Source organism: Mercenaria mercenaria, chromosome 3 (genome assembly GCF_021730395.1).
Source record: "Mercenaria mercenaria strain notata chromosome 3, MADL_Memer_1, whole genome shotgun sequence".
Taxonomy (NCBI): domain Eukaryota; kingdom Metazoa; phylum Mollusca; class Bivalvia; order Venerida; family Veneridae; genus Mercenaria; species Mercenaria mercenaria.
In genome coordinates, this window is record NC_069363.1 from 37,081,267 (window position 1) to 37,093,871 (window position 12,605).

The 12,605-nt window shown below is 35.5% G+C and overlaps 1 protein-coding gene across 1 annotated transcript in view; it reads right to left on the reverse strand.

Moving 5' to 3' along the window:
- LOC123525830 (cytosolic carboxypeptidase-like protein 5) overlaps positions 1–6,985 on the reverse strand; it is a 64,136-nt gene extending 57,151 nt beyond the window's left edge. Inside the window, exon 1 of the mRNA XM_053538209.1 lies at positions 6,880–6,985. The gene's annotated coding sequence lies outside the window, so the exon portion shown is untranslated. The remainder of the gene's footprint in view (positions 1–6,879) is intronic.
- Between the last annotated feature and the right edge of the window lie 5,620 nt (positions 6,986–12,605).

The window sequence follows — 12,605 nt, forward strand, 5'->3', positions numbered from 1 at the left end:
AATTTTGTGTAAGACTCATCATAATCTATACTTGCTTTGTATACAATATCGAACTCTTCTTGTCGCAAAGCCTGGTCTTCACCTGTAAGGCAGCGGTTTGCTTCGCTTTGTTCGGAATACTTTGCCTCTTCTGCGTTATTGGCAATTTCTTTCCTCTTTCTACTTCCAATGGTGCTTTTCCTTAAACTGGCAATGAGCTCATTTGCCTCTCTACATTCTTTTTCCCAATAATCAGCTGGAAGATCACCATCACACTCCGGAGCATACGTCTTACAATGCCGGACCATAAGGCGTTTCCATTGTTTGTATGTCTGAGAGTTTGGATCTTCTTCTTCCAATGATACATCTTCAGCTGACTTTTTAAAATCTGGTTTCGGATTTCTAAGGCCATCTTTAACACCCGACACTAAAAGCATACAGTAAAATATATCAGTGTGCGGTTTATATATATTGGTAATGATGTTCCCGAAACCTGTTTTGGATTTCTAGATGTAAATCTTTGGTCTTTGGGGAATAAGTTTCTGTCAGTTTTTATGAATTCATTCTGATCATAAAAGATAGATTTTTTTCTCACAGTTAAACTAATTCTTCTGTCAATTTCTGAAAATTCTAAGTTATAAACAAATATAACTGAAGCGTTATTCACATATATCAATCTCTGTATGTTTAATAAACATTGCACTTTCATAATAACACATGATAAAGCCAGGTCATTTCTATTTAATTATTTATAAAAAGAATTGTAACTTCCAAAATGTTGTTTTTTTCTGTTGTTTTAGTGTATTTAATATTTATGATTAATGTTTCTCCAACGTAAAATAAGTACAAGAAAACCTACATGATTTAATATCTGCTGAATTGGTGGGAGATCGGTCACATGACTTTATCCTGCGTCTTCTGTTTTCTTTTACGACTGGGCTGGTGTATGTGTTCTCTCGCATGTGTGATTTGTGACGTCTTCGTGCACTTGATCGCCTGTTTTCTGAGCTATATTATATGTGTACAAAAACCGTATATATTTGTATTAGTAGACCGAAAAGAGATCTAGGTCGACAGGTGTCTTACAATTTACGAGAAACGGATTTTTTTCCTACATGCCTCCTAATCACTGTCATCATTTAGGAACACATGAATAAAAATGACTCATTTTTGGGCTCTCTAATCAACTGAAATCGTTCAAAACAGTTCTACACGGGAAAGGGATTTCCATTGATAACGCCTGTGCTTAAAAGGTCCTGTCATTACATATACGTTTTGTGACTTTTTCTTTGTTTTGCTGTGTATTAACCTATAGCAACATTTTACTACTGTACGAGTGTTCTTCAAAAATTTTAGGATTAAGGACTAGTCATACCGCATCAAATCATCATAGTCCTCATAAGTAGGACAGATAGTTTCGGTAAGTAGCTATTTAAGTTAATAATATTCACGGTCAGGCGTAGAACAGACATCAAAATTTGAAAATAATTTACAGACCTGTCAGAGTCGGGTATTTTCTCGAGACTGGAAAGATCCTCTTCATTTGGAAGGTCCAGCGAACTATGTCCTTTCTTTGCACGCTTTCGTCTCTTCCGTAATTTCTGCTGAGACAACGGTTTGGAGTTTTGTCCGCCTGTAAAAGAGAGTGCACTATTCTTTAAAATACTAAAATACTTACCAGGCAAAAACGTAACTGCCACATGGACGCCTATATATATTATAATCTCTTTCTAAGGCCTAGAAAAATTGTTTTTCCGGTATCCTGATCTACCCTAAGTTTTTGGTCCGACTCTAAATGTTTTTATGGCCGTGGCGATTTTTGTTCAACTTTTTACCAAAAAGTTGCAAAATTGCTCTTTTTAAACATGGTCAGTGATGTTAGAAATCAGCCCTAATTTTTTTTAGCATGTTACCAGAAACAAACATTTTTTTTTTGTTAGGCCTAAACTCAACAACTCTCTACAGTTCTGTAGAAATGCTAAAAAACGCGAAGTGTCTGTATCTTCTATTATTGCATATGTTACCAAATATAGCAACAAATTTGCACTGGATTTAAACGTATATGAGCAGCGTGAGGCCGATATTCGTGTTCGTGTGAGCTGGTGTGCCTGATATCGATATCAGGCACACTTCCGGGTGTGCCAAAATTCCATATCAGACACACTTCCGGCTGTTCAAAACATCAAGATTTTATACTTCCACTGGCAGAATGTCAACTGACACTAATTTTAAAAAGAATACATTGTATGAATACATAATACCGCTAGCTTCTTCTGCAATGGTGGTTGAATAAGGCTGATACAAGAGACTACGGCACTAAAATGCATTTATAAATTTAAAACAAATGTTTGAAAGGAAATGACGTCAGCGTCATCAGTAAACGTTGACGTTCCCGCGCATTACATAAACATTCCAACACGCAGTGCAACATGAAATTGTTTTAATGTCGTTTTTACTTTAACAGTATAGTGGAACATATGCAATAAAAAGGTTATAAAACTCTCCTAGTATGCCAATATCGCCTTAAGGCACACAAGCCCTGTGTAATAACCTCTAAATATTATCCCAGTACATAAAAGGAATGCAGTTGCACTGGTTATTCTAATTCATTAACATGTATTTATAGATAATTTTGCTATGACAATATAAAATTTGAATTACTGTCGATTCTGTTTTCTAAAAAAAAAAACTAATAATAAAAGGAAGTTTTATTTATACCAACGTGTCCAGTCATGTTTTCGAGATCGCTGTCAATGGTACCATGTGATCGCTTTCCTCCGTTGGGATGATGACGACCGGGAGCGCGTTCCCTATGCCCCTCCGACTCATATGTTCTATAATGAGGGTTTCTGTCCGCTGTAAAACATAGACAATATGCAGTAAAAATAAGAGAAAAAGTTAGAATTATTAATTAGACAAAAATTGAAAGTTAAGCTATGTCTGTTCGCTGCACATTACTTTTATATGAAATAAACATACAAATCTTTTTCTTTAAGAGATCTGATTGCCTCAACGCACAGTTGTGACCCAGGACTTCGGATTCTCCATCTGTGTCTCTTTCTCTTAATTTCTACAGTTAGCTCATTTTTATTTCTTTTTCAACATTTTTGTTTTCCATTTCGCTTAGTTTCCTTTATTCAAAATACATTTTTTTTTGTCATTGTGTCATGAGAATACAATAAAATCAATATTTTTTTTCTTGAAATATATCTACGGGGACGGACCAAATTACTAATGTTAGATGAACTTGTGGGCCAATTCTTTTACCTTTCCTAAAAATGCTTTGTGTATACTCTATTATGTACATTGTATATATTGTCATAAAAAATGAAGGAATAACTTATGTTTAACTCAGTAATATATGACTGCAGAAGAATGGAAGTAGCGGACCGCCCGATCGGCTGATGGTAAAAGCGAATTTAGTAAATGCATACATACAATTCTAGTGTAGGCCTATTCCCAAATAGCACGTATTTCGTACGAAGAAAAAATGGCTAAAATTGATGCAGAAGGGTTAGTTTAATATTTCATTGCATATCTTCATGACATACATATTATACACATATCTAATACAAACGTATGAAAACAGCAAATGGGTTGCACTTTTAAGTTACACCAACACTATAAACAGTCCCTCCCACCGCGTCTAATTATTTGTAGATTAAACTAATGGCGGCTTTATAATATATTGAAATGAAGAAAAGCACCAAGAAAACAAAAACGCTTCGATGGCAAAAACGAAAAAAAAAGGGAAAAGCAATGGAAACAAAACAGGAAATCCTATGGTTATACTTCTGTTACCATGCCAGCGACATGACAGACCGATCCACCTCTGCAGAAGGGTGAGAATGTATGCTCCTGCCACCTTTATGTCGGAAACATCAAACTCACAGTATGCGCATCTGCATCTATTTCTTTATCCTTTCAGTTACTTATTTTTATTGACTAATTTACAAGTACATGTATAAAGTTTTACGAATTTACCTTGAGATGAAGCAACGAGAGCATGTTTGTCCACGATCTGTGAAAGTCTTGTCCCTGTAAGTCCGCCACTTTCTGACATTCTTGGGAAACGAGACTTAGGATTTCTTTTCTCAGGCTTTTCGTCGTCATCGAATGTCGACAACAGCGAATGTTGAAAACGTGACTGTTTATACCGTCGGATTTCTGTAAGATAAAATATGAAATATACCTCACCAGTAAATAAGCCAACAAAGTACTGGTTATCCATTTTCTTTAACATGAAAGAACTGCAGACAAGTAAATCTGAAATGCTAAAAGAACTCGGATGGATGAAATTTTCTGAACTATGCAAATACCATACTGGAGTAATGATATATAAAACTATAAAAAAAAATCTTGTACCATCTTACATATCTGATATTTTAACATTTTCCAGCAACGAAAATGATGGCCTTTAATCAGTTGTACATAATGATATTTCAATACCCAAATATCGCAAGGTCATTTTGGCTAAACTAGTGCTAAAATATGGAATATCATTCCACAGAATATCATTTATGTGGATTCACTTACTTCTTTCAAAAACAAATATAAACAAGAGGGCCATGATGGCCCTATATCGCTCACCTGAGTACCATTGCTCTTAATGATAAGATCAAGTTTTGGCATAGATCACATAGGCATACACATTAAATATCATCAGGATAAATATTTACATAATATTTAAGGGAGGTAATTTGTCATAAATTCAGTCAAAATCTACCCTGATTGTCCGAGTCCATCTGATGGCATATATGAAATTTCAAATCAGTATCTTCATTGGTTAATGAGATATACCTATTTTAATTTGAAACAAAGGGCGGTAATTTGACATAAAATCAGCCCATATTTATCTTACCTGATTGTCTCAGTCCAACTAATGACAATAAATTTCAAATGAGTCCTGTAAGTACTTACTGAGATAAATCCATTTTTATTAAAATCAGGTTAGGTAATCATATATTGGTATATGCATGTAGAAGATACAGAGTACAAGCCTTTACAACAATATACTAGAAAAGTATTCATATTGATAAACGTTCAATCAAGAGTTATCTAACATGACTATTTCTTACCATGGAAGACATAAATAACATTTCAAACCAGTCTCATTAGAAGGTATATTCATTTATATAAAAAATAAAGGGAGGTAATTTGGCATTAGTTCAGTCAGTATGTATCTACACTGATTGGCCATGTCCATCTGATGGCATAAACGAACTTTCATATCAGCATCTTCATTTGTTACGGAGATATACCCATTTTAAATTGAAACAAAGGGAGGTAATTTGACATAAAATCAGTCCATAGTTATCTACCCTGATTGTTTCAGTCCAACTATTAATGACAATAATAAAATTTCAAATGAGTCCTATAACACGGGTGGTAAACGCGCAATCCAATTCCCACTGGGAATACGCTTAAAATGGGTTGCGAGACGTCCGGTGCTGGCGTTGAGCATCAATATATACAAAATCGAGGTAGGTGAGGGTTTTTTTTTGTAAATAATGACACATTTACGTGAGTTTTCGAAAAAACGCAAAATGCTATTCTACTCAACAATGAATAAAGATCATATGTGTGAAATACCAACTTATTAATTTAAGAATCAGCCCTGTTATCACAAAAACTCTGCTGGCTCGAACTGTCAAAAAAGTATGGAATCATGAATAATGCGAATTTTCTATCTCTTGTGCCTTCTTTCTGGAAATGTGACGCTTCTAATGATCAAACACGTGAAAAAAGTCATGAATATTACATACACTTGAATGAAATGTTGCTTTTGGGGGAAAGACTGGCAAAAAAATAATCGGGAATGGGGTTGCGCCCCGGGAATGGAGTGGCGCATATACATTTTATACATTATGATGTGTACGAGCAACTCCATTCCCGGTTTGTCAATTATGTTCCCGTCAGCAGAATTTGGAGCAAATAATTTTGATATTCGTTACGTTATAACAGTTGAGTTATCATAAAAAGCATCAGTTGTCCTAAGATTAGGCATATGAGGTCAGAAATTGCCATCTTTGTTGATTTCATACTTTTTTCACGTTTCGTGCCGCCTTTTTTTGTGATAATAGAGCCGAATCATAAATTACAAACCAGATATTTTACATATATGATGTATTATCATATTTGTGTCGAATAGCATTTTGCTTTTTTCGAGAAAAAATATTCTTGTCTCATACTAAACAAAATCATAACTTCACATACCTCAATTTCGTTTTTTTACGCGCAACACCATCACCGGACGTCGCGCAACCCATATCAAGCGTATTCCCAGCGGGAATAGGATTGCGCGTTTACCACCCGTGTATAAGTACTTACTGATATAAATCCATTTTGATTAAAATCTGGGGAGGTAATCAGATATAAAATAACTGCATAGTTATCTACACATGTCGTCTATACAAGTTGTGTGCAGGTTTGATAAAAATCAAATACAAAATGTGGTCTCTGTCGTGTTCACAAGGAAATTAAATAACTAAAAAATCTCTTGCGTTTAAAGGCTCTTTACTATTGAAGCGTTAATTGACCCCCTACTTGATGCGAAAACGATAGACATTTCGGCATATTTTGTCTCGACATAGCGTTATTCTCATTAACATAAAATGCAGAAAACTTGCATCTTAAATATTTCCAGTAACCATTAATTTTAAAGACAAATATTCAGTAGCTAAACATTTCGTTAGAGTGGCGGCCGGATGAATAGAGCTTAGTTACATGATATACATCCATATACAACAATAAATCTTCAACAATCAATCATTTTATCAGAACGGACATTCATAAGTAATCAAAATAGAACCTAAAATCCTATCAGAAATGATCAGGATTCTCGCGCAAGGAACAAAATGTTTTTTCAATGCTTGGATATTGAAATATTTTTCAACTCACCTCCTGGTATCATACAGATATTTATCGTTGTTGTAATTCCTCGAAATGATTTCTTGGAAATTTTGCGCTGTTGTTTGTATAATCCACGTTGGATCTATGACATGACGCCGCCGATTTACTCAAGTATGTCTTGGCAACGTCATACCGACGCCAAATGCGCGCGATAATTAGTCCAAGTGAAACTTTTTACCAATGATTGTGATAAAGCTGTTCTCATAATCAAATATTAATATATATAAACGTATAATGATATGCAAACTCTGTAACGTCTACGTCATAAATGCGAAGATTAAGTGTGAGTTTGCTCAAAGAAGTAATATACACTTTCACAGATACTTAATTTGCTGTAACTATGTTTACTCTACGTATATAGAAACACCCTTCAGCATTAAGAATATCAATATATGAGCCGTACCATGGGAAAACCAACATAGTGGCTTTGCGACCAGCATGTATCCAGACCAGCCTGCGCATCCGCGCAGTCTGGTCAGTTTCCATGCTGTTCGCTAACGGTTTCTCTAATTGCAGTAGGCTTTAAAAGCGAACAGCATGGATCCTGACCAGACTGCGCGGATGCGCAGGCTGGTCTGGATCCATGCTGGTCGCAAACCCACTATGTTGGTTTTCTCACGGCGCGGCTCAATTATAATAGCAGATCTACTATAAGCCATAGCAGCCGTGATGGACAAATATGTCAGTTGAAAGGACCTCAGAATCTGCCTTATATTTATGCTACCATAGCTATTAGCTTTGTATCGGAAAATATGCACGAGTTCTTTAGGAACGCAATATTCTTCCGCTGCAGAACTCGTGCATATTTCTCGATGCAAAGATAATAACCTTTTTATTACATACGTATAAATGTAATGTAAATATTATGAATTTGTTCAATAGCCTGAATAAGATTGACAATACTGAACTAAATAAAAGAATTAAATTACGTCACGCACCCGATATGAAATTCATGGCCAGTGTATGGAATTACATGTATGTAAAATATCTTACAGATATTTGGTATCATTTTAAAGCTTGATAATCTCTCTGACGATTTGCAAAACACAAATTACATCTTGTTTCCCCAGGTGTGATTTTTTTCCGGACATACAAATATACACGGAACAGTACTATTTAAAGTTTTGACCTCAAATCTGATATTTTAATCATTTAGTAAACATAGAATCTAAAATATAGTTATACTAGTCAATGTTATACTAAAATTTACAATTAAGATGTAGGAACGTTTGGGTAAATAGAGGTCCTTTCCATTATTGCCTGAATGTTCATATTTTATGTAGAAATGCAATACACCTATCATATAAAATTTGTTGGGTCTATTACAAGCGCATGTACTAAATGTGATATAAATTTGTAACATCAAGGACTTGTTCCATTATGATAAAGGTTTGAATTGGAAACATTAAAAAACAAGAGGGCCATGACGGCCCTATATCGCTCACCTGTTATCATTGCACTTGAGGACAAGAAGGTCATCAGAAAAAATATCTAAGTCCAAAGGACAGGAACAACAAAGGGAAGAAATTAAGCCAAAAAGAAAAAAATCTTACACGGTACAGATATGTCAAAATACACCTAAAAATTGGAGGTACCATCCATGTTGTACCACAGAAAAGTGGTCTCGGTTTATCCCTACGGCCAATAATAAAAAAGTTACTAAAACAAGCTATTTATAGTAACGTAAATGGGAAGTAATTTAAAAATGACTGTAAGTTAACAAAAGAAGAATCTGTTGACATAAATGAAATTTCAGATCAGTATCTTCATTAGTTACGGAGATATACCCATTTAAATTTGAAATAAAGGGAGGTAATTTGACATAAAATCAGTCCATAGTTATCTACCCTCATTAACTCGGTCCAACTAATGACAATAATGAAATTTCAAATAAGTCCTTTAAGTAATTACTGATATAAATCCATTTTGATTACAATCAGGGGAGGTAATCATATAGAATAACTCTGGAAACTACGAATGGATCTGATTTGTGATGGAATCCAAGATTTATTGTTGTTGAAGATATTTTTGAAGTTTGTATAAAATAAAACCATAAATGAAGTCTCTATATGGCTGCAAAAGCCAAAATAGCCAATTTTGGACCTTTAAGGGGCCATAACTCTGGAACCCATGAAGGAATCAGGCCAGTTCAAGAAAGGAACCGAGATCTTATGGTGATACAAGTTTTGTGCAAGTTTGGTTAAAATCAAATCATAAATGAAGCTGCTATTGTGCAGACAAGGTCAAAACAGCTAATTTTGGCCCTTTCAGGGGCCATAACTCTGGAATCCATTATGGGATCTGGCCGGTTCAAGAAAGGAACCTAGATCTTATGGTGACACAAGTTTTGTGCAAGTTTGATTAAATTCAAATCATAAATGAAGCTGCTATTGTGCAGACAAGGTCAAAATAGCTAATTCTGGCCCTTTCAGGGGCCATAACTCTGGAACCCATTATGGGATCTGGCCAGTTCAAGAAAGGAACCGAGATCTTATGGTTGCACAAGTTTTTTGAAAGTCTGACTAAATTCAAATTATAAATGAAGCTGCTATTGAGCAGACGAGGTCAAAATAGCTAATTCTGGCCCTTTCAGAGGCCATCACTCTGGAACCCATAATGCAATCTGGCCAGTTCAAGAAAAGAACCAAGATCTTATGGTGATACAAGTTGTGTGCAAGTTTGGTAAAAATCAAATCATAAATAATGTTGCCATTGTGCAGACAAGGTCAAAATAGCTATTTTTGGCCCTTTCAGGGGCCATAACTCTGGAACCCATAATGGGATCTGGCCAGTTCAAGAAAGGAACCAAAATCTTATGGTGATACGAGTTGTGTGCAAGTTTGGTTAAAATAAAATCATAAATGAAATCACTATCGTGCAGACAAGAAATTGTTGACGGACAGACGGACACACGCATGCACAGACGACGGACGAAGGGTGATCACAAAAGCTCACCTTGTCACTATGTGACAGGTGAGCTAAAAATAGCAGCATGTAACCTTAAAATTTAGTGTGTGTGTGTGTGTATGTGTTCGGGTTTAACGTCTTTTTCAACATTTTTTCAGTCATATAAACGACGGTGTCTACTTGTAGCAGTGAGCACAATGCCCAACTGTATAGTGCTGCCTCACTGGAATATCACGCCGTAGACATGTGGCATGATACCCCACCCAGTCACATTATACTGACACCGGGCTGACCAGTCCTAGCACTATCCTCTTAAGGCTAATTTAGTAGTCTGTAACCTTAAGAATTTAGTAGTTTGTAACCTTAAGAATTAAGTTGTATGTAACCTTAAGAATTTAGCAGTTTGTAACCTTAGAATTTAGTAGTATCAACCTTAAAAAATTAGTAGTCTGTAACTTTAAGAATTTAGTAGTATGTAACCTACAAAAGTAGTAGTCTGTAACCTTAAGAAATTAGTAGTTTGCAACCTTAAGAATTAATTAGTGTGTACTCTTTAAGAATTTAGTAGTGTGTAACCTTAGAATTTAGCAGTCTGCAACCTTAAGAAGTTGGTAGTCTGCAGCCTTAAGAATTTAGTAGTGTGTAACCTTAGAATTTAGCAGATTGTAACCTTAAGAATTTGGTAGTGTGCAACCTAAAAAATAGTAGTGTATAACCTAAAGAATCTAGTATTCTCTATCTAACCTTAAGAATTCAGTAATCTGTAACCTTAAATAATAGTAGTCTGTAACCTTAAGAAATTAGTAGTGTGTAACCTTAACAATTTGGTAATATGTAACCTTAGAATTTAGCACTCTGTAACCTTAGTAGTGTGTAACCTTAGAATTAAGCAGTCTGTAACCTTAAGAATTTAGTGGTCTGTAACATTAAGAATTCAGTAGTGTGTAACCTAAACAAGAGGACCATGATGGTCCTGAATCGCTCACCTATCCCCACATGACTCAGTGTTGAACTGAGTATGACGTCGTTATTTCTATTATTTGACATAGTGACCTAGTTTTTGAGCACGTGACCTAGATATCATCAAGATAAAAAATTCTGACCAATTTTCATGAAAATCCATTGAAAAATATGGCCTCTAGAGAGGTCACAAGGTTTTTCTATTATTTGACCTAATGACCTAGTTTTTGAAGGCATGTGACCCACTTTTAAACTTGACCTAGATATCATCAAGATGCACATTCTCACAAATTTTCATGAAGATCTTGTAAAAAATATGGCCTCTAGAGACGTCACAAGGTTTTTCTATTTTTTCGATCTACTGACCTAGTTTTTGACCGCACATGACACAGTTACAAACCTGACCTAGATGTCATCAAACTGAACATTCTCAACAATTTTCATGAAGATCCATTGAGAAATATGGCCTCTAGAGAGGTCACAAGGTTTTTCTATTTTTTGACATACTGACCTAGTTTTTGACCCCACGTGACCCAGTTTCGAACCTGACCTAGATATCATCAAGGTGAACATTCTGATCAACATTCATGAAGATCTCATGAAAAATATGGCCTCTAGAGAGGTCACAAGGTTTTTCTATTTTTAGATCTAATGACCTAGTTTTTGACCCCACGTGACCCAGTTTCAAACCTGACCTAGATATCATCAAGATGAACATTCTGACCAATTTTCATGAAAATTCATTGAGAAATATGGCCTCTAGAGAGGTCACAAGGTTTTTCTATTTTTAGATCTTCTGACCTAGTTTTTGACCCCACGTGACCCAGTTTCGAACTTGACCTAGATATCATCAAGGTGAACATTCTGACCAATTTTCATGAAGATCTCATGAAAAATATGGCCTCTAGAGAGGTCACAAGGTTTTTCTATTTTTAGATCTACTAACCTAGTTTTTAACCCGACGTGACCCAGTTTCGAACTTAACCTAGATATCATCAAGGTAAACATTCTGACCAGTTTTCATGAAGATCCATTGAAAAATATGATCTCTAGAGAGGTCACAAGGTTTTTCTATTTTTAGAACTACTGACCTAGTTTTTGACCGCACGTGACCCAGTTTCGAACCTGACCTAGATATCATCAAGGTGAACATTCTGACCAATTTTCATGAAGATCCATTGAGAAATATGGCCTCTAGAGAGGTCACAAGGTTTTTCTATTTTTTGACCTACTGACCTAGTTTTTGACCCCACATGACCCAGTTTCAAACTAGACCTAGATATCGTTAAGGTGAACATTCTGACCAATATTCATGAAGATCTCATGAAAAATATGGCCTCTAGAGAGGTCACAAGGTTTTTCTATTTTTAGACCTACTGACCTAGTTTTTGACCCCACGTGACCCAGTTTCGAACTTGACCTAGATATCATTAAGATGAACATTCTGACCTATATTCATGAAGATCTCATGAAAAATATGGCCTCTAGAGAGGTCACAAGGTTTTTCTATTTTTAGATCTACTGACCTAGTTTTTAACCCCACGTGATCCAGTTTCGAACTTGACCTAGATATCATCGTCGTGAACATTCTGAACAATTTTCATGAAGATCCATTGAGAAATATGGCCTCTAGAGAGGTCACAAGGTTTTACTATTTTTAGACCTAATGACCTAGTTTTTGACCCCACGTGACCCAGTTTCGAACCTGACCTAGATATCATCAAGGTGAACATTCTGACCAATATTCATGAAGATCTCATGAAAAATTTGGCCTCTAGAGAGGTCACAAGGTTTTTCTATTTTTAGACCTACTGACCTAGTTTTTGACCCCACGTGACCCAGTTTCG